This window comes from Triturus cristatus, chromosome 6, assembly GCF_964204655.1.
Source record: "Triturus cristatus chromosome 6, aTriCri1.1, whole genome shotgun sequence".
Taxonomy (NCBI): Eukaryota; Metazoa; Chordata; class Amphibia; order Caudata; family Salamandridae; genus Triturus; species Triturus cristatus.
In genome coordinates this window covers 1,435,418,521-1,435,442,846 of record NC_140589.1, presented here as the reverse complement: position 1 = coordinate 1,435,442,846, position 24,326 = coordinate 1,435,418,521, and the positions used below count along the sequence as shown (strand labels likewise).

The 24,326-nt window shown below is 46.4% G+C and overlaps 1 protein-coding gene across 2 annotated transcripts in view; it reads right to left on the bottom strand.

Moving 5' to 3' along the window:
- Window positions 1-8,415: 8,415 nt before the first annotated feature.
- The window catches only part of AKAP12 (A-kinase anchoring protein 12), a 383,789-nt gene continuing 367,878 nt past the window's right edge, over window positions 8,416-24,326 (bottom strand). For both annotated transcript variants that reach the window (XM_085612494.1, XM_085612495.1), the window contains one exon: window positions 8,416-9,603. The gene's annotated coding sequence lies outside the window, so the exon portion shown is untranslated. The remainder of the gene's footprint in view (window positions 9,604-24,326) is intronic.

Here is a 24,326-nt window from a genome sequence, read left to right as displayed (position 1 = left end):
GGCCACTGCAGGGCTCCTCCAGGAATGTGGAACTACAGCCTGAATGCTCCCAAGACGCTGCCGCTGCCCACTGTCAAGCGGGGCAGCAGGAAAGAACCGAGCACGTCACTCGCAGAGCCTTGGTCACGGGGGTGGGCACCGAAAATGTGCCCGACACCCCCAATTCCCATAACATGGAGCCCCACTCACTGGGCTCTCTGCTGCGTTGTCTCCACTCTCTCCGCGGCTCTTCTTTGCCATTGGAGCGTGGGGTAGGCTCCCGTCCGCTCCCTCTCTCCATACAGTGGGGCTCCCTCAGTACGAGAGCCCTGAGGGTTGGTCGCCAGTGCGGGGGTAGGCTCCCATCTGCTTTTACCGGCACTGTTCTGCTGCGACTTTTCTCCTCTCTGCGCGGGGCTTCCCTCAACCGCACAGGAGCCCCGCGCAGATCCACTCTCTGGCACCCTTTCGGCCCGGTTGCAGGCCCCGCCCCTGTCACGGGCAGGAGTGCCTGACTTCCGGTGGGGTCGCGGCAGTGATTTTGGTTTTCTATCTGGGCAATGCGGGGTAGGCTCATGCCTCAAGTAAAACGTCCCTGGCGGGGTGGGCACCCGCTAGGGGTATTAACACGGCAGATATGCGGGGTAATCCCAGCGTCAGGATTCCTTCAAAAATCGACCGCAGCTCTGTGATGCAGCCCACAACGAGGAGCTCTGAGACAAATCAAGCGCTTTTTGGGCAACGCAGGACAAAGAGTTCCTCTGGACAATAAAGCGCTTCTTGAGGAAGGGGAGAATACAGCTATCCCGCCCCCCCCCCCCCCCTAGGCGAATGGGTGCAAGGTCCAAAGAAAGTCTTGTGGGAGGAGGGGGGGGGTGCAAAGGCTGGGCCCAGGCAGGCCAGCTCACAGGGCCCTCCAACAGGGAGGCAGTCCCCAGCGGCGTTTCCTCCTGGCACCCAGCAGCAGCAGGCCCCCCATAAATTCGGAACAAGAGAGAATCAGATACATTGGGTCACAGCCCCTTCTTATACACACACACATTTCCTTTGTCACAAACTGTGGAGCAGGGGGAGAACCAGTTATAACTGGTTCTGGAGCACTTTGTTTTGCTCAGCCCCTCTCCCTATTCACAGGGCAGGCTAGGGACAGACGCACCACAGGAGGTGGAGCCAGCATTGTGTAGGGAAGGAGTAGTTTCTTTCCTTTAACTCCAGTTCTGTAGTAGGGGTATCTCTGTGATAGTCATAATCTAGTGAATAGTCATAATCTAGTGAATAGTCCCGCCCATGTGCGTGGACCCCGGAGCAATAAAAAATAATCTCTTAAGGTGTCAAATCATGCAGACCTGCATCCACCTTTAAGAGAGAATTTAATTTAAAAACAGATAATGCAGCCTATACCCACAGGCTACACTGTCCAGTACTTCAACTAGAATTCCACCAACATACACAAACAGCACTGCCTGCCCAGCTTTCCTCCACAAAGGAAAAAACCCTGCCTCTACCAGCAAAAGCCTCTGGAATGATAGAGAGGAAGGAATGGACAGACAAGCCCCATGGGCTGCCATTATGTGGCTGAGAACAGGATACTGTGGCTTTAAGAAAACTTTCCAGAACTTTCCCAGTATCCCAGAATGCACAGCAGGTCCCTCTTACTTTCAGTTCTTTTTGAAGGCGTAGCACGCCAGACCTGTAGCATTCCTCACATGAATAATTCTCTCTCCACCGGGGAGGAGGGCGGGCGCTTATGACTATCACAGAGATACCCCTACTACAGAACTGGAGTTACAGAAAAGAAACTACTCCTTCTGTAGTAGGGGGATCTCTGTGTATAGTCATAATCTAGTGAATAGAATGGCAAGCCCATCCCCACACCAAACAAGGCGGTGGAGAAGATACAAGACAATACCACTACTGCGCGAACAGATTTCGCAGCGAAGCCTGCCCAACCTGAGCATCAGCCCTGGCATCCGAGTCCAGACAATAATGCGCAGCAAAGGTATGGACCGACTTCCAAGTGGCCGCCTTGCAGATTTCTGCAATCGGAACGTTACGCACCAAAGCAGTCGTAGCAGCTTTTCCCCTGGTGGAATGAGCCTTCGGTTTACCCCCCAAGGTCTGATTAGCCTTTTGATAACACAATTGTATGCAGGACACAATCCACCGAGAGATGGACTGCTTAGAGGTCGCGAGACCGGTCCCGACTGATCCATAATTAATAAACAATTGGTCTGACCTACGAATATCCTTGGTCATATCAAGGTAAAATTTCAACACCCTCCGAACATCCAGGGAATGGAGAGACCTTTCCGCTGGCGAAGAGGGATTCTGAAAGAACGTAGGTAAAGTTATGGTCTGGTTGACATGAAAGTCAGAGATAACCTTAGCAGCATGAAATACAGTACAAGGTTCTTGACAACATAATGCCTGCCTGAAGTTCTCACCCTACGGGCCGATGTAATGGCCACTAGGAACGCCGCCTTCCAGGATAGGTGCTGCAACAAAGCCTTGTGAATGGGTTCAAAAGGCTCCTTCATCAGTCTGGACAGCACCACATTCAAGTCCCAGGAAGGCGAGGGAAGTCTGACAGGAGGAAACACTTTCTTCAAGCCTTCCAAAAAATCCTTGACCACAGGGATCTGAAAGAAGGAAGTCTGTGAAGGGCATTTCCTGTAAGCAGTCAAAGCAGCCAAATGAACCTTAATGGAATGGAAATTAAGGCCGGACTGCGCCAAATGTAAAAGATATGGAAGGATGACATCTTCCTTACATGTCGTAGGGTCAAAGCTCTTGGACTTGCACCAGATACAGAACCTCTTCCACTTGTAGGCATAGGACGTCCTAGTGGAAGGCCGTTTAGACTCCTTCAGTATGTCCATACAATCGTCTGGCAGATTCAAATGGCCATATTGCACTCTCAGGAGCCATGCCGCCAAACTCAAAGACGAGAGGTTGGGGTGCACCATCCGCCCCCCGAACTTCGTGAGAAGGTCCGGCATGCACGGCAGCCGTATGTGAGGAAGGAGCGACCGGTGAAGTAGGTCCGTGAACCACCACTGTCTGGGCCATTCCGGAGCAATCAGGATCATCCGAGCCCCTGACTGGGACAGTTTGATGAGCACCGCCAGAATCAGGGGAATGGGTGGAAAAGCGTACAGAAAGCTGTTCGACCAGTCGATCCATAGCGCATTCCCCAGCGTCCCCCGCTGGTAGTACCTGGATGCGAAGTCTCGGCATTTGCTGTTTTCGGCGGTGGCGAACAGATCTACGTCTTGAGTCCCCCACCATGCGAAGACTTCTCCTAGTACTTCGTCGTTTATGACCCACTCGTCGTTTTCCTGAATCAGTCTGCTCAGTGCGTCCGCCTGAGCATTCTGCACCCCTGGCAGATGCGTGGCCGTAATAGTCAGTCCTCGGGCCAGAAGCCAGTGCCAGATCGCCTGCGCCTCCTGCGACAGAGTGCGCGATCTCGACCCCCCCCTGCTTGCTGAGGTAATACATAGTGGTTGTATTGTCCGTCTGTATCAGCAGCGAATTGGTCTGGAAGGACGGAAGGAAGGCCTTCAGTGCCAGGAAGCCAGCTCTGAGTTCCAGGAAATTGATGTGGTACGTCGATTCCAACGGGGACCACTTTCCTTGAATCTGCAAGTCCCCGGAGTGCGCCCCCCAGCCTTGGAGAGACGCATCCGTCACGACACTCTTCGTGGGAATGTCCTTGTGGAAGGGAACCCCCTGAGGAGGTTTTCCGCCGAACACCACCACTTCAGAGACTGAAGATCATGTAGAGACAGCCGTATCTTGTCGTCCCAAGAACCTGTCTTCTGATCCCACTGATCCTCCAAGCACTCCTGCAGTGGTCTCATGTGCAGCCGTGCGGGAGGAAGATACAGGAGGCCATCGATCCCAGCAGCGAAGACACCTTCCTCACTGTCATCGATGGAGCAGTCCTGAGGTCCTGAGCCTTCCGAAGGAGTGATAACCGTCTCACCTCCGAAGGAGACACGCTTGCTGACCGCGTATCGATGGAGGCTCCCAGGTACTGTATGCACTGGACCGGAGTCGGGACCGATTTGGACATGTTGACGTGTAACCCCAGCTTGCGCAAGAGAGCGCACGTCCACCGGAAGTGATCTTGCGCTTCCGAGAAGGAGGAGGCCTTGATCAGCCAATCGTCCAGATACGGGTAGACAAACACCTTGTTCCTCCGCAGGTGTGCCGCCACCACCGCCATGCACTTCGATTAGGTCCTGGGCGCAGACTTTAGCCCGAATGGCAGTACTGTGTATTGATAGTGATTGGCGCAGACTAGGAATCGCAGGAACTTCCCTGTGCTTCCGTGCGATGGGCACATGGAAGTACGCATCCTGTAGATCTATGGCACAGAGCCAGTCTCCCCGTTGCAGCTGAGGGTAAATCTGATGCAACGATAGCATGCAAAACTTCTCTCTGCGAATCCATTTGTTTGCCTGTCGCAAATCCAGAATGGGCCTGAACTCGTTCTTGTCCTCCTTGCTAACGAGGAAGAACCGAGAGTACAGACATCTTCCCCTTTGAGACAGAGGTACCTCTTCTACCGCCTTTTTTCTCAACAAGATGTCTGCCTCCGCCTGGAGCTCTCGTAGCTGAAACTGAGAGCTTACCGGCAGAATCGCTGGAGGCGGGCTGATAAACCAAAGACTATCCATTGCAAACAATATTCAGCACCCACTTGTCTGGAGTAATTTTTCTCCACTCTGCCGGAAAAAATTGAATGCTTCCCCCCACTGGAGTGGGTAACGGTTGCAGGGGAAGTAGTCGCTCAGGGCCGAGACCCGGCCGGGCCCTTGGTAGTGGTAGCGGCCTGCTGGCCTCCTCTACCCCTCTGGCGTTTCTGGAAGGGTTTCCGGAACTGCTACTGTTGGTGCTGCTGCTGTCCCGAACCCTGCCCACGCCCTCTGCCCGTAGACCCGAACCGTCTCTGGAACAGGCGCTTCTCGGCCTTCTCCAACCCGACGGCCGTCAGGGTCTCCGCCTTCGCCTTCATGCGGGCCATCTCATCATCCGCATGTTTACCAAACAGGGTCTACCCCGAGAAGGGCAGATTGGCTACTCTGTGCTGAGCCTCTGGCTTGAGCGACGTCAGGCGCAGCCAAGAGTGACGTCTCTGGTGGACGCCATGACAGTAGGAGTGCGCCGCTAACAAGGAGACATCCGCTGTCGCACTGATGACCTGGTTTGAAACCAGCATACCCTCTCGCACCGTTTCCAGGAAATCCTCCTTCCTGTCCCGGGGCAGCAAGTCCGCATACTGTTGGAGGGACTCCCACAGGGCCTGGTCGTAACGTCCCAACAGCGCCCCCGCACTCGCCGCCTTCATGGTGGTAGACGCGGTCCCACACACCTTCCTGCCCGCCGAGTCCAGCCAGCGGCTTTCCCTGTCGGGCGGAACCGTCGATGAAGGTGCGGTCGCATGTTGTTTCTTTTTCAGGAGCCGTGAGGGGGCAGATTTAGTCACCGCTGGAGTGAGGAACAACTCCAATGCGGGCTCCACCAGTCCCGGCACTAGAGGCAGCAGGGGGCGAGACAGGTGTTTTTTGTGTAAAGTCTCGAATATCACGGACGTCGTGGGTGTCGGCACAGTCACCGTGATTCCCAACTTGGCTGCCCCCCTCAGCAGCACCTCCTGGAAGGAGACTAGATCGTCCACAGGAGACACCCTAGTCCCCGGTGAGTCAGACAGTGTCGGTGAGAAATCCCTGGCCGAGGACCGTGTGCGTGACCTGGACCTGTGCCTCCTATGGCGCCGTCCTGAAGTCGACGACGACCTCCGATGGCTCCGCGACCTTCTCCTCCTGACGGAGCGGGAGCGCGACCTCCTCGGCTTCAGCCTGTCCGCCGGCCTAGCCGGGTCCGGCGACCGTGGATGTCGCGGCCTCGGCGTCCCCTGCGGCGGAGTTGGATACCTGGGCAGGGAGACCGACCTCGGTGGAACTGCAGGCAGCCCCAACGGAGTGCGAGGTGGTATAGACCGCGGAGGGGGAGGTGGTGACAGATGGTGGTGGCGGCGGTGGTGGCGATGGCGTAGGGTTCCGAGGGGGTGTATACACCACGGAGTACCCGATCCCGGCGACTCCGTTCCCCTCTTACTCCTGGCGTCAGGGCTCCCCCTGCGCCGCCTCGACGTCGTCGACCGCCTCGACGTCGTCGACCTCCTCGACGTCGTCGACCTCCTCGACGTCGTCGACCTCCTCGACGTCGTCGACCTCCTCGACGTCGTCGACCTCCTCGACGTCGTCGACCTCCTCGACGTCGTCGACCTCCTCGACGTCGTCGACCTCCTCGACGTCGTCGACCTCCTCGACGTCGTCGACCTCCTCGACGTCGTCGACCTCCGTGACGTAGTCGACCTCCGTGACGTAGTCGACCTCCGTGACGTAGTCGACCTCCGTGACGTAGTCGACCTCCGTGACGTAGTCGACCTCCGTGACCTAGTCGACCTCCGTGACGTAGTCGACCTCCGTGACGTAGTCGACCTCCGTGACGTAGTCGACCTCCGTGACGTAGTCGACCTCCGTGACGTAGTCGACCTCCGTGACGTAGTCGACCTCCGTGACGTAGTCGACCTCCGTGACGTCGTCCGATCGCCTCGACGGTGACCGCCTCGACGGCGACTGTCGTCTCTTAGCTCTCCCCTCGACGGCGAGCGCAGACGCCGGGCCTGATCTCGCCGCCGATGGCTAGACGGCGACGTCGACGTCGCAGAAGATGCCGTCGACGGCGGCCTGTTCAGCTCCTTCGACGTCGAACGTAGACGCCGCTTCTCCCCAGAGCCCTGGGGAGATGGCGAACAGACCGTAGTCATCCCCCTCGACGCCGCCGTCGACACCCGACGTCGACTGGGAGTAGGAACGCTTGCTGGTCTTACTGCCCCTGGGGAGCCCCCCAGAGGCCTCAGCATGGGCAGAATCAGCCCCTCCAGACCCACCTCGTGCCTTCAGCCTTCTGTCCTCCAGGACCTGGAGCCTGATCTTCATTCTCTCTCTCAGGGTCCTGGCTGAAAAAGAGCGGCAAATCTCACACTCCTCAGGCACGTGGGACTGGGGAAGGCAGACGATGCACACCCTGTGTGGGTCTGACTTAGCCATTTCCTTCCACAATCAGGACACTTGTCGAACAAGCCAGTCATACTGACAACCCAGAGGGAAAGGACTTAACTAATACTTCTAAATCACTTGAAAAGTGACAAATAACCCTTGAAAAGGGAGAGCTCAATGCTCCAGGGTCCTGCTAGCAGGAGCCGGAAAAAAGAACTGAAAGTAAGTGGGACCTGCTGTGCATTCTGGGATACTGGGAAAGTTTTCTTAAAGGCACAGTATCCTGTTCTCAGCCACATAATGGCAGCCTATGGGGCTTGTCTGTCCATTCCTTCCTCTCTATCATTCGAGGCTTTTGCTGGTGGAGGCAGGGTTTTTTCCTTTGTGGAAAAAAGCTGGGCAGGCAGTGCTGTTTATGGATGTTGGTGGAATTCTAGTTGAAGTACTGGACAGTGTAGCCTGTGGGTATAGGCTGCATTATCTGTCTTTAAATTAAATTCTCTTAAAGGTGGATGCAGGTCTGCATGATTTGACACCTTGAGAGATTATTTTTTATTGCTTCGGGGTCCACGCACATGGGCGGGACTATTCACTAGATTATGACTATACACAGAGATCCCCTACTACAGAAGGCACAGCTCCATTCAGGTCCCAGGTGCAACTCCTCCTTCCCATCTACATGCAGATCTCTCCATTCACCACCGGGCTGACTCAACCTGGGCTCCTGGAATTCCCCACACCATCCAGCACCTGTCAATCACAAGCCAGACATGCACTCCACATCAGGCAGGCAGCACACAGAAATGCCAACTTCTAAAAGTGGCACTTCTCCACCAGTCACAATAAATCTGCGCACACCATTGCGCCGCTTTTATCCTCATGAGTTCGAACATACTCAACTTGACCCTGCACTCCTTTCACACCAGGAACTACCATGGACACACATCCCCCATGCATTCCTATGGAAGGGCAGGCCAGTCTCCCTAAATGTAACAGAGCGCACGCACTTTACACTGGGACACAGTGCTAAAGTGCCTGGGTCTAAAACCACTAACACTACATAGGGAAAAAGGCTAGGATAAATGCAAAAAGTTTAGGGATGAACCTGCCAAAGATTGCCAAGTCCAACAACGAAGCAAACTGAAAATAAAAATTGACCATTATTTTGCAAGCGTGTGCAATGTGGCAAATTATAGAAGTGCATTCTGTGACCTGTATGTTTTTATTCTGCGTAGCTGTTTCATCTACCCAAAGCCAGTTACACGGCACAGAGTTTAATCACAATCCACCCATCCAATCCTACAAGGCAAGGGGAGGATAACTAAATCAGTTTAAAAAATAAATAAATAAACCGAGACGTTAATAAAAGCAATGACTTTATTTAAAGCATACCGGTCAGAAATCACAGTTTTTGGTTACTAAATATAAATGAGCAGAATGAGAAACACTTACACAAACCAGTGGGTCCAAACATGTAACTGCCATTGGAATTTCAATCCAGCATTTTATAACTTGCATTTCACCTGCTGCAGGGCCCACAATAGAAGAATTTAAACTTTAAAAATGCAAAATCATCATTAAGGCTCATATTAACCCTTTTGTTTTCAAGAATAATCTAAAACGCATCCTCCTGCCACCAAAATGCACCGGTCTGTTCAGTGCACGCCCATGTTAAGAACCTGAGGCAGCCCCAAAATGACCTGCAAAGGTTTTTCATCTTACTCCTGCCTGGATGTTAAAAATCAAAATACAAAACGTTGCCAGTTCAATTATAGGTTGGTGAGCACATACATGTCAAGTCCGGAGCCTTGCCTAATAATTTTAAATGGCATTGGAGGAGAACACCATTCTAATACAAACTGTTGCTCTTGGGCACAGAATGTCCCTTCGTGGAAGCTAGCAAAGTAAACCACCACATTATGAATTTCTAGGTGGGAGCCAGCCAAGCTTTGATGAATGGAGTCCAGCTATAGTTTGTGGCCAGCAAAGCTTATACATCATGGCCACGTGCACTCATTTCATATCTGGTTTAGCGCAAATGCAGCATCATATTTTGTATCCATTTATATCTATTTATATATATATATATATATTTATAGACAAAGAAAAAATATACATTAAAAACAGAATTCGATTTAAGATATACACATAAATACACAAGGAATTATACTCCGGTTCTGGAAGTATGTTAACCGGGAGAGTCTGGAACATCGGGAAACTAAGCGTTGATAGTACCGTCCAAGTTTAACGGTGGAAAGTCATTCTGAAACGCTGAGATGGCATTCTTCTTTTCATTTTCATCGCATGAGAACAAAAAAATAAGCCTTGAAAAATAGAGAAACTGTTAATTTCCGGGAGTTCAATGAGCGGGTAGGGCGAAAGCTCCTGAAGACGCCTCAGGATTGTCAGTCAAGTTCAGGGAGTGATCCCCGACAGCGAAGGCTGCCCTCACAGTTCGGAAGCATTGGTCTTTCGATCACGTCAGCAGATCAGGTCTGCTATAGCTTACACATATAGGTGGTATCTTCGGAACACAACACATTTCGTAGATCTGGAAAGGAGAAGAAAAAAAACAATTTAAGGAATAAGTTTATTTTGCGCTTGTTAAATAAAAAAAATACCTGGTTTAACACAGTTCAAGGAAAGAATACATGAAACGTGGGGCAAACTTGTCAAAAGATCATGCTGGTTCATCCCAAAGCTCAGCCCTTAAACATTACAGTTTTAAACACACCTCCCTATTTACGAATTACCATGGTTAAATATGATCAGTGGCAGCTCCTCCGCTAAGGTGGAGGAGCGTCACCCCACTGCTCCTTGAGCAGTCGAAAATAAAATGTTAACAAGTGATGGTCATTTTATTTTCCTTTGCGACTCGGGTGGGTCTGGCTAGCTGTAGAGGGAGCAGGAGTGGTTTGCACTCCCTCCCTACATGCGCATGGCGCTTTGACCAGCCCTCTAGGGCCGGCCAAACAGTAAAGATTAGTTGGAATGTTCGCCATTGGGCGGTGTTGCATAGCCCAGTGGAGAACATGCCCAGTCTCCCCAGGCACTGTCTGAGGGACCAAACAGGCTGCTCAGACCAATCACGACCTGCAGCATTGTGATTGGCTGGCAGAGTCCGGAAACCTGGGTGCTTCTGGTGCAGGCAGTAGTCAGGAAGAAGACAAAGATGGGAGGAGAGGTGTGCGGCAGAGGCAAAGCAGGTAAGTTTTTTTTATTTGATCTATTCATCTCCAAGCCCCCCCTCCCCGGTTCAGAGGCAGCTGCCACTGAATAGGATTAAAAAGCAGACCACGATTGGTGGATTTCTTGGTTACTGAATGCCTCAACTGATGCCTAGAGAGTGATCTGGTGTGACCAGCTGTGGCGACTACACATTTCTACACAAAATCTGCAACAAAACCAGGCATCCATCTGATGACTACATTTATTCAAAGAAGGCCATGGTTAGCAGCCGAAGAGAGAAGACCTAAACAGCTCGCCAGTCCCACAACAAATTAGACTTTAATCTGTCGATCACACCATGTGACAAGTTTTCTAGAGGAAAAGTGGAACCTCTTCTATCCAAGAACTTGGGGAAAAATTTGTCCTCAAGCAAGGATTTATAAAAATACCATTTGAAAACAATTTCCCTTCCTGAAGGGAGCAAGTGCGTGGACCAAACAAGGTGGATGCAACCCAGCGCTGAACTTAGGTGCGAAAAAGAGATGCCAGTGGATGCTGCAAATAAAAAAATAAAGGCATGAAGTCCTAGAGGACAGCATCGCAGCAAACTACCCTGGAAGAATCTGACGAAAACAGTAGAGAGAAAAACTCGAATCAGTGGGTGAAGGGACAGATGGGGAAACATGCAAGGTGATTAGACAAAGAAGATTGCATCTGTATGCCAGACTGGAAGAGTAGGATCCTCTTTCCCAAGATAGAACAAATAGAAGTTCATAGTACAGAGGAACTTCTTGTTGGGAATACCAGAAACTATGGCATGCATGCATAACTGTAAAAGTAACACAGGGAGCCCCAGGTTTTCAAACTATTGGAATGAGATCACCGTCCGTGTTAAATGATAGTGATATCCGATAGGGATTACTTCGTGGCCTACTAAACAGAAGATGGGTGTAAAAAAAAAAAAAAAACACACAAGGGTGCTTGCTTTGATGTTAACCAAACAACAAATTGCCATTTCGAGAGGAATATTCCAGGGCAGAAGCAATGCATCTAAAATAGTTAAAACAGATGAACTGGAGGCGGGTTAAGGGACTGGAAATTAATCATAAAATTGTTGGTGCCCCATTGGAAAATGCGATCGGAAAAACAAACTGTGTAAAGTAAAACTAAGGTTCAGAATGTTAGAGAATGGCAAGGACAGGACACTGATTGGGGCAAAAAAAGGAAACTAAATGGCAACAAAAGCACACTTCGGTGGGACAGAAAGAGGATTTATAGATTACCTCCATGTACACCTGAAATTAGTACAATTTCACTTTCTCTACAGATAAAATAGAAAACAAATTCCTAGGAGATCGTAAGGAAGACATTACATTCTTATTATCGAAGAGTAACACCGAATGCTGCTAACAGATACTCAATGCGTAATGATACAAGGAAGGATATGAATAGTGTGGCAAAACAGGACAAATTATAGTATGACGGAGTAAAAGGGCGCAGTAGCTAACAGCGGGTGGTGGGGGGGGGGAGGGGTTGTTGATAACCACAGTCTGTACAGATATATACCCCTTCCTAACAGCCATCGCTATGAGGGAAAGAAAGGAACTAGAGCAAGGAATTATGAAATAGCAGCAACACATATGCACGCAAGAACGACACCTGGACCAAATGGGCTTCCAGATTGATTCATAAGTGAAAAGGGATATGTAGAACTATATGAAAGAAATCACAAAATATGAGGGATCGACTAATGAGTAGCAATTACTGAGGACATAAAGCCACTTCCCAAAGGTGAATGTACACAATTACTCATATGTACATTTACTACTACATTTGGGTGTAGCTCTACACTTTTTCCTAGTCACTATTTCCACATGGCGATTACACCTAGATGTAGATATCTCCACACCATCAGATCAGGAAGTGGAGCCTTACACAGCAGCTTTTAGGAGTCTAGTTACCATTAACCCTGCACACATAGGTAGAGATCTCCGACACCTTGGCAAAGGTTTCCATATGTTAAAGTATAGGGAAAATTAATGAGCTTTATTATTCTTATTTTTCTTTTCTTTATTGCAATGTATAATATAACAGTAAATACAATGGTACAACACATTAGCTCAAATTAAATGTGTATTAAACAAGTACTTTAAATAGAAGTCATTTATAAAAAATAAAAAAAAGAAATTAGAAAAAGCAATCACACCATTGCTAGCTTTTTTCATTTAATATGTAGTAAATTTATTAAAAGTTGAATAAAGGAACATATTTTGATGAAAGTTTTAAGTATAATAAAACATAAAATAATTGAATATATTTTAACACCACATCGTTAAATTGATCAGTGAAATTAAGTGCAATACAATAAGTTGAATATTTGCTTCCTAGGGTCTTGTGGGATATTTTTGGGTGGCAATACACCAGTTTAACAATTAGTGCACTCAACCGGTACAGACAAATTCGCAAATAAAAAAAAAAATCATCCTTGAAAGCACTGGTAGTGAAGATTAACTAAAGTGAGTACCACAACATGAGTCGTATAGACAAAGGAACAAACTCTGCCAGTCATTTCAAGTCAATGGGATCAGAACTGAAATTTAAAGAGGACTACACATTCCAGGATACTAGCTAGGGCAAGCTTCTCCAATAAGTAGCTCATGAGCCACTAGTAGTTCTCCAGCTACACACAAGTGCTCTCCTGTGTGCATATCAGCATAATACATTCACAGCTTTTGTTAGTTAAATTTGCGTATGTATATCAAAACTGACTATTTGATATGAAAATGTGCACATTTTCAGAATTCAGGAGCTGATGTTTGGGGGATGGGGGCTTGTAACATTAACTTGAACGCAGGGGCGTTCCAATTATGGTTGCTATGTATTACCCATGTAAAGGCATACTGCATTGACAAAGCATTTTACATTACTGCAGGGAACCATGGCTGATGCAGAATTGATCACTGCTGGGATGCCTGATGGTAGCCACAAAGTCGATCACTGCTGGGATGCTTGTATATGGTAGCCACTAATGTAATCTGGTCTGATATGGTCATTATTAAAACTAATAATAGTAGCTCGAGATGATGTTCATTGAACGAGAGGCATTGACTTTCTCAATGTTTTTTAGTCATGCTGTACAGCAGTGTAGGTGTGGATGCAACCAGGACAATGGAGGTGGGGTGGGCGACGAGGGAGGTCGGGTGAGGTGGTTTGGTCAACTGACAACGGAAGGCGGGCCGGTGGGGGGCCAATATGGAGAACAGAAGGAGGGTTGCTGGGAGCAAGCATGCTATCAATGGAGGGTGGGAAGCAGAAGCTGGGGGTTGGCCAGACAGCAGTGGGCAGGCGAAACATGGTAAAGAGAAGTACATAAGCGATACCGCTAAAAACACACACTATGAGTGCTAAAGCACGAATAAAGAAATGGAACCTAAAAATTAGCATTAGAAGGACACAAGTAATGAGTCCATGCTCTAGACCTACACATCAAGAGGAAGGAAGACTGACACCTGACCAATAAAAAGCAAGCAAATAAGAGTGACAATGAAGTGAACCAATGGTAAGTAATGGGTGGTCTCTAAGCCCACTGTTTGAAAATAAAAGGTCTAGTAAGACAGCGCATGTGGTGTCTTAAGCGAGACACAATTGGCACTCAATTGGCGATTAGGAGGATTACGGATATGAATTGTATGCATTTTATGGTGGGAATGATGCTAATGTGCAAAAGAAAAAGTGGCTGGTAACATCTTCACAGCCACCGGTTCATGTGTGTCCGTGGGCTTTGTCAAGATCAAATGTTAAGATCACAGGCTTCTACTTGCACAGACCGACAATCACAGCTGCCATCTAGTGAATGATTCAAAGTAACTTCACAAGAGGTAGTGCAAAATCCATGCCAATGCATAATACATTTCCCCTAAATATCACTTGGAACAAAAATTAATGCTATAAAAACAACAATTTCAAATAAAAAAGGGAGAAAACGGATTAAGTGAATTGGTTTATCCATCGCCTCTTTGCACCAAACTAAAGTAATTTGCTGTTCTCACAGGAGATTGAAAGAAAACTTATATTTTTTTTTTATTGAATAGCTCAAAACTTTTTTCTTAACCGTAGTCAAATAATATTCTAATAGTACTCTGAAGGTGACTGGTGGCATCAGTGAAAGTAGCTCCTCAAACCTTTTAACATTTCAGAGTATTTCTTTAATTTGATTTTACAACGCCCAACTAGAATCTGGTAGTCTAGCCTTTTTTATGCTAAACGGTAATAATGCTAGGATTCTGTATACAATTATTAAAGTCAACTATACAGGCATTCCTCAAAAATAGTTTGAATTGTCTTCTATTACCATAATAACAAACTACGGGAGAATCAAATACCTTAGTGAGAACTGTTAACTTAAGAGGGGCAATATGACCAAATCTGCAATGTTACTTGGTCCTAATCAGTTAAAAAATATTATGCATCAAGGAATAGGAGCTGAAACACTAACTGTAAACAACAAACAAACAAAAAAAAAAGTTGAGGCATGTTTCTCTCAGGATTGATTAATTTTCAATCTTGGATTTATGCTTTATAATGGTTATTTTTCTCCATCTATATAGAGAGTAATTGACCTGGTCTCAGAACAGGGTGCATTTTATGTACTGTAATAGACTTTGTAATTTACACATATTCAACATCATGTGGAGGGCTATAAAGGTTTTGCAACGGATCCACCAAGTGTAGATTTTGCAAAAAAATGTGTATGTAGAGGGTGCTTTGGTTTCCTTTAAACATGATAAAATATCCTGTAAATTGTACTAGATCAATAACAAGCAAGCCACGAGATCCATAAGGAGAGGTCGAACATCCATAACAGGCACGTGTCTCGCTCGTTCCCAATGGATAACTATGGTAGGTTGAGTCACGCATCAGTAAAGTGGGAAACACTGAAAAACAGTGCAAGTCTCCTTCAAATATTGCTGCATGCCATAATTCAATAGGAATTATTGAGAGGTGGGCAAAGGGTTAGTCACCACACTCAATAGAGATTCTGAGAGTCTCTGTATCATAACAGATGACCGTAAACAGCTAAAGACTAACAGGACCCTAGGGAAAAGGAATATTGTAACGGACTGCAGGAAGTCAAGGCTGCAAAAGGGAAGGTCCTATTCGCATTATGCAGATTATCGAATACACCTCAAAATGAACACTTGGCTCAGTTGTGGAAGCCACATCTATGTCAGAGACAAACGGATGCCTGTTGAAGTGAACTATCCGAAAAGCAATTGACAAATTCCTAGATGGACTAGACTTAGTGCAAACATCTTGCAGCAGAGCGTACACTCAAACTACATTACAGGAGACGAGAGAGGTGAACAGAGGATTTGCCGTAACATTAGAAGATGTGTTTATTACAGAAGTGGTATGAGTGCAAACGACTTTGTTAGCAGTGGAGCCATTAGAAAAGTCAGTGTTAAATATGCATGGGAACATACAGAAGAGGACAATGAATAATCAAGGGTAAAGCTAGAAACCGTTCCAATGAGCTTGGTCTCTGTAAAATGCTAGTTGAATTGCTTCTAGACACACCTAAATTTGCCAGGTAAACTAAAGGTGGCAGAGAACAACATTTGCCCTAAAGCTGCCTTTGCGGACATCAGGAGGGCATGAAAACCTTTCCAGAGTGTAGTCCATTGTGAGCAACAGCCATGGCAGACAATGCAAAGGGAGAAAAAAATGTGGGCTCACATCCTAATTGCAGTCTATCAGCTGAAAGTCAAAAGGAGGTCAGGAGCAGAGGAAAAGTCCTCTGTACAGTCTACGTCAAAGCTCATGGGCATGTTGCACAGACAAACTGTACATCATCTCAAGAGGAATGTGGCTTACTGAAGAAGTCAGAAAGGGGAATCTCCAAGTTGACAGGGAAGCAGGATTGTAAATTACAAAGTGCTAGGCCCATCAAAAACTAAAAGTTCACAAAAAAAAAAAGGTTTCATCAACGTAGCCATGTCAAGTCTCGCAGTATGTGGTCCCCTCACAAACTGACACACCTGTTAACAAGCATTGGCATAGCCAACAGGTCTCGCTTTGGGAACCTTTTAAGTCATTAGTTATGCAGCACAATATCCTTGGTGCAACAACATCAACTGTTGCATGGCTAAACACTAATAAGGTACAAGGTTTAGCCATGCAACAGCTGATGTTGTTGCACCAAGGATATTGTGCTGCAAAACTAAATACTTATAAGGTCCCAAAAGCGAGACCTATTGGCTATGCCAATGCTTGTTTAAAGTGGAACAAGAGAGATTGCATGAAAGCGGGTGCTGTGAAACAAAGTGTGGCACCCGTGCCCATAAATGTATTGCGTGTTTGTGAGCAAAGGAGCATGCTAGTAAATAAGTAATTGGCGCCCGGCGCTAGCGCCATGTTAGCAAATAAGTAATTGTCTCCTTTAGTAAGTGGGAAGAGACGTCTGCGAGGAGTTCTTACAGCATGTTCAGTTGCAATGGGGGGCAGAGGCTCGGTCTTGCTGGGCTCCCTCCAACCCCACCCACCTCTCAAAACATGGTTTTATCAGTAGCAGCAAAAGTTGATCAGCAGCGCCGCTGCTGCTTTTTAAACGTGGACCAAGAGAGATTACTTGAAAGCGGGTGCCGTGAAACAAAGCGCGGTGCCCGTGGCCATAAAGGATATTGCCTGTCTGCGAGTAAAGCAGCATGCTGGTAAATAAATAATTTGCACCCGGAGCTGGCGCCATGTTAGTAAATAAGTAATTGTCGCTGGGCATTAGTGCACATAAAAGAAATTGCCTAGGCGGGCGCCATGTTACCACAAGCGTTGGCCGCTTTCGCAGCGATCGCCCGTAAGTGGTGCGTGCAGCAGGAAGTGGGATAAGGGAGGGGGGTAGCATGGTGTGCACTTTGGCGGCCGCTTTGATGTTCTCAGTGGACGCGCGGCTCACTAAGAACATCAAAGCAGCCGCAAAAGTTATCACGATGGACAAATGGTGCGCGCGCCCAGCGCACATGCACTGTAGGTGGAGGCCTCAAAGAAGCACTAGTTTGCACTTCCAAATGCCGCTTACTAAAACTCTCGCCAGAGCAGCGCTAAAGCGCTGGCTCAGGCGAGACCTAAAAATGTCATAATCGGGCACTTAAAAAATAAAAAACAAAGGCCCACCACTATTTTTTTGAATCACATTGCAGAATTCACGTACTCTTAACAAAAACAGCAACCTTTATTACACTTACTGCTTTAACAACCTTTTCAAGAGACCAGTGACATACTATATATAACATTTCCGATAAAATAATAGTCTAGATAGTGTCGTTAACCAATCACATATGCAGCAGCACATTATGGTTTTGAAAAATGAACATTTCAGTATACAAATCTGAGAATTCCCAGTCCAGGCCTGTGGTTAGTTTTTGGTGGCAGGGAAGATTGTGGACGAATGGAGGTAAAAGAGGGAGGACCTCAGAGCTAAGAGGAGAGTGTGCAACTTTGTCACTCAATGATCACAACCCATGCAGGACACTGCCTCGGCACTGAAAAGACAGTAGCATTTATCTGAGGTTTCAAGAAGCATGGACAAAGCCATCACTGCCGTGAACAATGACCGCAGGGATGATGCTCGTACACCGGTATGAACCAGAGCAGTGAAGAACTGAATCCTACAGGAGGAAACAGAGGCCTCCATTATACAGACCAGACCACCAAGAAGGGTGGGGGGTGATATTTCCGCTTCTGTATTTTGGTGTTAGCAAAGTGTCAAAGGTTGGACGTGGCAGGATTTGTTCTACTTGGCACCACAGGTTTTTAAGACAGGACCAGGCAGAAGACTCACCTGCCTCCCTCGGGTTCACAAAAAAAGGGCCTAGTCCAAAAGGCATTCATTTATATTGGTAGTAACGGGTGTGATAAATGCAGTCAAACATTTACTCTTCACTTAACACTATTAGGTGATATGCTGCTGAAAGATCAATGGTAGAAAACCAATCGACACCCTTCACCAGAGCAACATTTTTTAAATTATAGGCAGGGGAAAATTTGTCCACCACAATGTTATTTAAGTGGCGAAAGTCAGTGCATAATCTTATTGTCCCATTACTCTGTCTTGTGACCACAATCGTAGAAATCCATTTAGAGGACTTAAGGAGTTCAATTATAGCAGCATTAACCAACTTCTCCAACTCCTTTTCTACTTTCGTTCTGAGAGAAATAAGAATATTCCACACTTTATGTATTTTGGGACATGCATCTTTAAAAAAAATATATATAAGCTATGGTCAAAATTCTTGGGCTTCCCTAAAGCACCGGAATGCACCTCTGGGAAATGCTTTAATACTTCTGCACCGATGGTTTCACCCTCACTCATAACCGGATCAGGATGGTTGGGATTTAACCCCTTCGCTGCTGCGGACATTCCGCTGCAGCGCTGGGGGGGGCAGGGGGGCAGCGCGGCGGGCCTGTGCTCATGACGGAGCCGCTCCGTCATGAGCCACAGTTGAGCTGTGCTCATGACGGAACGGTTCCGTCATGACTCCGCCCATTTGCGTTGTCGCCCCGCACAGGCGGGGAAACAGCGCCGCGCAGGCGGAGCGGCCGCCGGCAGGATTGTCATGACGGAACCGTTCCGTCATGAGCACACGACAACCGTGGCTCATGACGGAACGGTTCCGTCATGAGCAGGGAAGGGGTTAAAATGATATTTAGCTCTTTCCAACCCAAAACAGAGGACCTTATTTCAGAGATATATAGCGCCCCACAGATCTCTTGACTGAAAACTAAAATGTCTATACCCAATAATATCTATTTTTTTTTCTCCAGAAAATCCTGCTGGGTATGCAACAATTTCTCTTTTAACGACTGTTATTCATATCATTGACAACGGTACATAAACATTTGTACCTCCAAACCTATAATCCAACATAAGGGTTTTTTCCTTCCTCCTATATTACCATCAGTAACATTGGACTGTTTTTATCTTTCTTTTGAATAGGAAGACTTAACTGTCCTTCCTCTTACAAACCATCCAACCACTTAACCCGACTACCCTTCTTTTTCTTACAAACTTTAGTAACAAACTGCTCAGAAAACTCCTTGCATTCACTTTTTAATGCTCTAGCACTACACCTTTCTTACTATAGCTAAAATATCCTTTAGCTGAGCATCTCCATTTATCCATGGCCTTTCCTGTATAGCTGGACCTTATCTCTAATGAGTTGTTCCTGTAAATGATCAAATTTACAATCATTCGGTAACTTTAACATACTCATCCGCAGATTCATTAGCGTCCTGTTTCCTTCTAAAAAAAACATCTCACAATGCTAATGCATACTATTGGCCAACATACTTTTAGGTACTACTAGGAGATTGGACAATTTTTTTTGGGCAGCATCTAGTTGCTTTTTGTGCCGTTTCTTTGCATGTGTTTATCCTCTGCTGCCATCTAGTGGATGGACATTCTAAAACGCTGCCAAACACGAGAATAGATGTAGCCACGTCAATGTTTCCAGCTTTCAGGAAAAAAAGGGATCTTGGGTAAAGGGTAGCGGCTAGTAAGTGCATCAGTACCTGCCACCCGTCTGAGAAGCTTGATAGAGCAAAGGATTTACTCTTAGAAATTTGTGGGAAAAAAAGAAAATAATTGAGAATACTTTATATAGATGACAAATGTGTGTTGAGCTTCATGCTTCTGGAAAATGACAATGTATTTCTGATTCAGGTACTGCATCGTAAAAGCATGCAGAATGCTAGAATGAGCTTACGATACATTTTATATTTACATAATAAATGTGAATTTTTAACACGTTCGTGACATTGATCCTGTGATTAGATAATGTGACAATAAAGATAACTGGGAAATTTTACACGCAAAATTAAATGTTCCATGTGATAGAAATAGTATTTCATGTGTAACGGGTACACTGAAAATGACAAAAGTAAGTGCTACACGGTATTAAGTTATATAACATCTGTGAATCTTTCAAACATTTTAAATACTTGTATAGAAAACTTCTTTACATACGCAAGTGACAATTTCTTTTATGAATACCCTATACTTCCGTGAAACAATTATGATTTTATTGAAATGTTCATGAATGCTTTTGCAAGATGAATACCTCTATGCTATACAATGCGAGATTCATATTTTAGCATAATTTCATTGTGGATGAGCTGTATTTCATGTAGGCCCCAAATCTTGCTTCGTTTTCCAAACATGAACTGAATAGTCTGAAGTATAAAGGAACTTTTAGCAAAGTTGCTACTTGTGCTCTAATTCTCAATCGTTCCCTTGGACATCCACGGTACAGCTTGACTGTACTTGCAACACAATCTGTGGCATACTAGAACAGATGCTTGGAAATGAACTGTCAGAAATTCGAGAGCATGATCTCGCTTACTCTCTGAAATATCTTATAGTTCATATGACTAAAATTCCCTCGTTCATCCATTCAAGTTATCAAGAGCCGGAATCGCCCCCGAAGGAGTATCATCGCGCTAGAGCTACGGGTAAGCTAGGCAAGCAAAATCAGTTACTGTAGAGCTCTGTTTTCAGGAGTTTTCTGAAGCGTACAGGGAGAGAATTCCAAAAGCTTGGGGCAAGGTAAGAGAAAACTCTGTAAAGTTTCCAGTAGCGTGGGATTACAAAAAGGGTTTTCCCTTGAGCAGAGAGATCTGCCAGGCTGGCAACGCTGGACTCTTTGTGAAATAAATCAGGTCCAATACCATTGAGAGTTTTGTGGACTAGGCAGCACATTTTGGATTGGATTCTTTGGCGGATAGGCAGCCAGTGAAGGTTTTTCATCAATGGCAGGGAGGAAGTTCTGTGGGGCATATTAAGTGTCAAAAGAGCAGCCGTATTCTGAATCGCCTACAGTCTATTCAGCAAAGATTCATTTGCGGCTGCAAGAAGGGCATTAGAATAGTCGAGATGACTGATTACCAGAACTTGGGTCAGGGTCCTCTTAACAGATAGAGGAAGAAAGTGGACACTCAGCGGAGGAGGCTCAATGTGTGGAAGGAGGCGCCTGTAGTGGCATTACCTGGTCTCTCATAGTAAGAGCGTGGTCCAAACGGACTCCCAGGTTTTTTTACCATTATTTTCGGGGTAGGAGCCAAGCCCAATTCCGTGGGCCACCAGTCCAGGGACCTATATGATTTGAGCCTCAAATAAGATTTCAGTTTCGTCTGCATTTAGCTGGAGGAAATTCTCCGTCATCCAGCTAGAGATTGCCCACATACCATCAGCAAAGGGCAGTTTGGTCGAAGCCGTTTTGGGATCAAATGTTAAAAAGTTATGTGTCATCCGCATAAGAAGGGAGTGAACCCATGATCGTCGTAAGAGGAGCAACATACATGTTAAACAGGGTAGGGCTAAGACAGGAGCCCTGTGGTACCACCTTTGTGAGCTTCATGATGGGCGAGCGGAAAGGACCCATGTTAACAATTTGTGTGCATTGGTCCAGAAAGCTTGGCAGCCATTTTAACACCAGTCCATGGATTCCATTCTCATTTAGTCTTTGAAGCATCTTGTGATGAGGCGGTATCAAAAGTTGCGGACAAGTCCAGCTGCACGAACAGCACAGCCTTATTATTGTCCAAGGCAAATCGGATATAGTCTGTACTGCCTACAAGGGTAGTTTCAGTGGAGTAATTAGGTCTGAAACCATACTGAGCGGGATCGAGGCAGCATGTGCTCCATGAACTTAGTGTTGATATGCCTTTCCTAAAGTTCACTTCTAAGTGGAAGGAGTGAGATAGGGCGATTGTTTGCTAGCCCTGTTGCGGGTACATGTGCCTTCTTACAGATTGGAAGCACTTGTGCCACCTTCCATTCGTGAGGGAGTTTCCCTTTGCTTAAAGATGCATTTAATATGGTGCAGATGGAGATAGCTAGCTGCGTAGCTAGTGGGGAAAACAAATTGGCTGGCATAATATCGAGGGGAGAGCCAGATTTGGCTGTTTTCAACATATCTTTCACTTTTGATATCTGTAAGGCAGGGAAACTTTCTAAGCAGATATCCTTCTCCCTCGGCGATATTGAAAATAGGGTAGTGTTATCTGGAGATTCAAAGTCGCTTGGAAATTTTATCATATTTTGTTAATTTTTCCCTCAAAATAGTGGGCAATGTTGTCACAATGTTTGAGAGTTGCTGATAGATACATGCAGTTGGATTGCTAAAGGAATTGAGGACTTTAAATAGTTCTTTGGTGGAACTGCTTGCTTGGTTTAACCTAGAGTAATATGGACTTTCCGTGCTTTTCTTAGATTCTTGTGATACAGTGCTAGGCAGCTTTACAAGTTATTTTCTCCTCAGTTTGCGATGTACGCCATAATTTTTCAATTTTTTTTTGCAGTTAGCCATCTCCCTGAGAAGCTCAGAAGTATACCAGGCCACGTGCTTTCTTCGCGGATTGACGTGCTGTGGTTTTAACAGTGCAAGAATGTCTGTGGCAGATTATAGCCTCATGGAATACATTTAGGCTTTTGTTAATGTCCCCGGGGGAGGGGGGGGGGGGGGCGGAAGAGCTAAAGCAATGGCTGGTAGTGAGGATGGTTTGAGCCAGGTCTCCGTGAGAAACACTAAATATGGGGATTCAGAGTTAATTAGATCCTATAGTTCAGTAGTGTGTTTAGGGCAGGGATCTAACATTGGCTAAGAAACCTCTCCAGTTATGAATGGCGCTATGGGCCACAGGACTGTCAATACACAAGGGTGCATCTACTGCTAGCCTGATATTTTCCGGGACATTCTGAGGATCATGTTGATCCAAGGGCACCTGACCCACATAAAGGCTTTGAAAGATTAGAGAAGGTTATGATTCTGTAGCATGTATCGGAGGCATTATTAGGCTGTCTGACCAGTTTTAGGGCAGCAGCTGAGTAAGTGCGCCTAGGAAGGTAGGCGGGGCCTGGCTCCTGGCGACAGCTGGGCGTGGACGGCCTGTCTTTGGCGCACCAGCTGAGTCACCCTACTTTAATACAGGATACTCCGGACGACTAGCCCGTCAACCCTGCACTTCCAACCCAACCGGAAGCAGGAAGCGCTGCAGTAAACTCGCTCGCTCTCTCCACTCAAACGGGAGAAAACTCGCAGTGGACCGCAGAGCGAGCGGAAGGCGGTAGAGTTAAGCGCTGACCAAGTAGGTCCAAATAGGCAGAGTGCAAACAGCAGAGTACACAACAGGATCAGGAACAGTACAAAGGATTTTTTTTAAAGTGAAGCACACGCCATAAAGATAAAGTAAAATAAAGTAAAAATGAGCGTTAAAAAACAAGTGATTCGATTAGGCTTGATAAGTACTGAGGTTGCCTTACAATTGTTTAAGGAAGCTACGTAGCTTGAATTACTTACTTTTTCCGGATTGTACACTTTTTACCTTCTACATCATCCTCATTCTATCGAAGACAACCAAAGGACAGAGTGGACTGACATTCCTGATTTCAAGAGAGGTCTCCCCAGACCTCATGGAGTAGAATTACATAGATTTTGGGACTGAACTAGGCTCACCCATTTTCCAGCATTAAGACGGACAGCTTGGACTTCCAAGGACAAAGCAAACTGATGTAATACTGCGATCTACCGCCAGCTTTTATACTAGCTGTAGTGACTTTAATGTTACAGCGACGGACTGATGCAGGTTTTGGTCTGGACACTTGGAATTATCCATATGCTACAGTTATCCAAAATCTCCCTCAGCGGAGGAAGATTTTTCCCTTCATCCTTGGATCTCGCAGAGTTTGATATTGCTTTATTAAAACTATTTAGTTCAATTTAGGATTGCATACCACTTAAGTGCTCTTTACCCTTAAATGGAATACTAAAACTGACATTTAAACTAAACTCTGCTGATTAACTCATTATTTACTTGTGGGTAAACCTTTTGATTTATATTTTGAAAGCCTGTGCACCGACTTACCCAAATCATTTGAGTGTAGCAATTATATTCCTGGTCCTAATTTGCTCATCCTCCGAATATCCAGTCCCTTTCAGCACAAACAAGATCCACTGGAGGACCAACTGAGTATGATGGTAGCCAGAAGTTAAATGAATAAAACTGAAATACAGATAAGAGTTTTGGCCCCAGTGCGTGATGGAGGATGTCTATAAA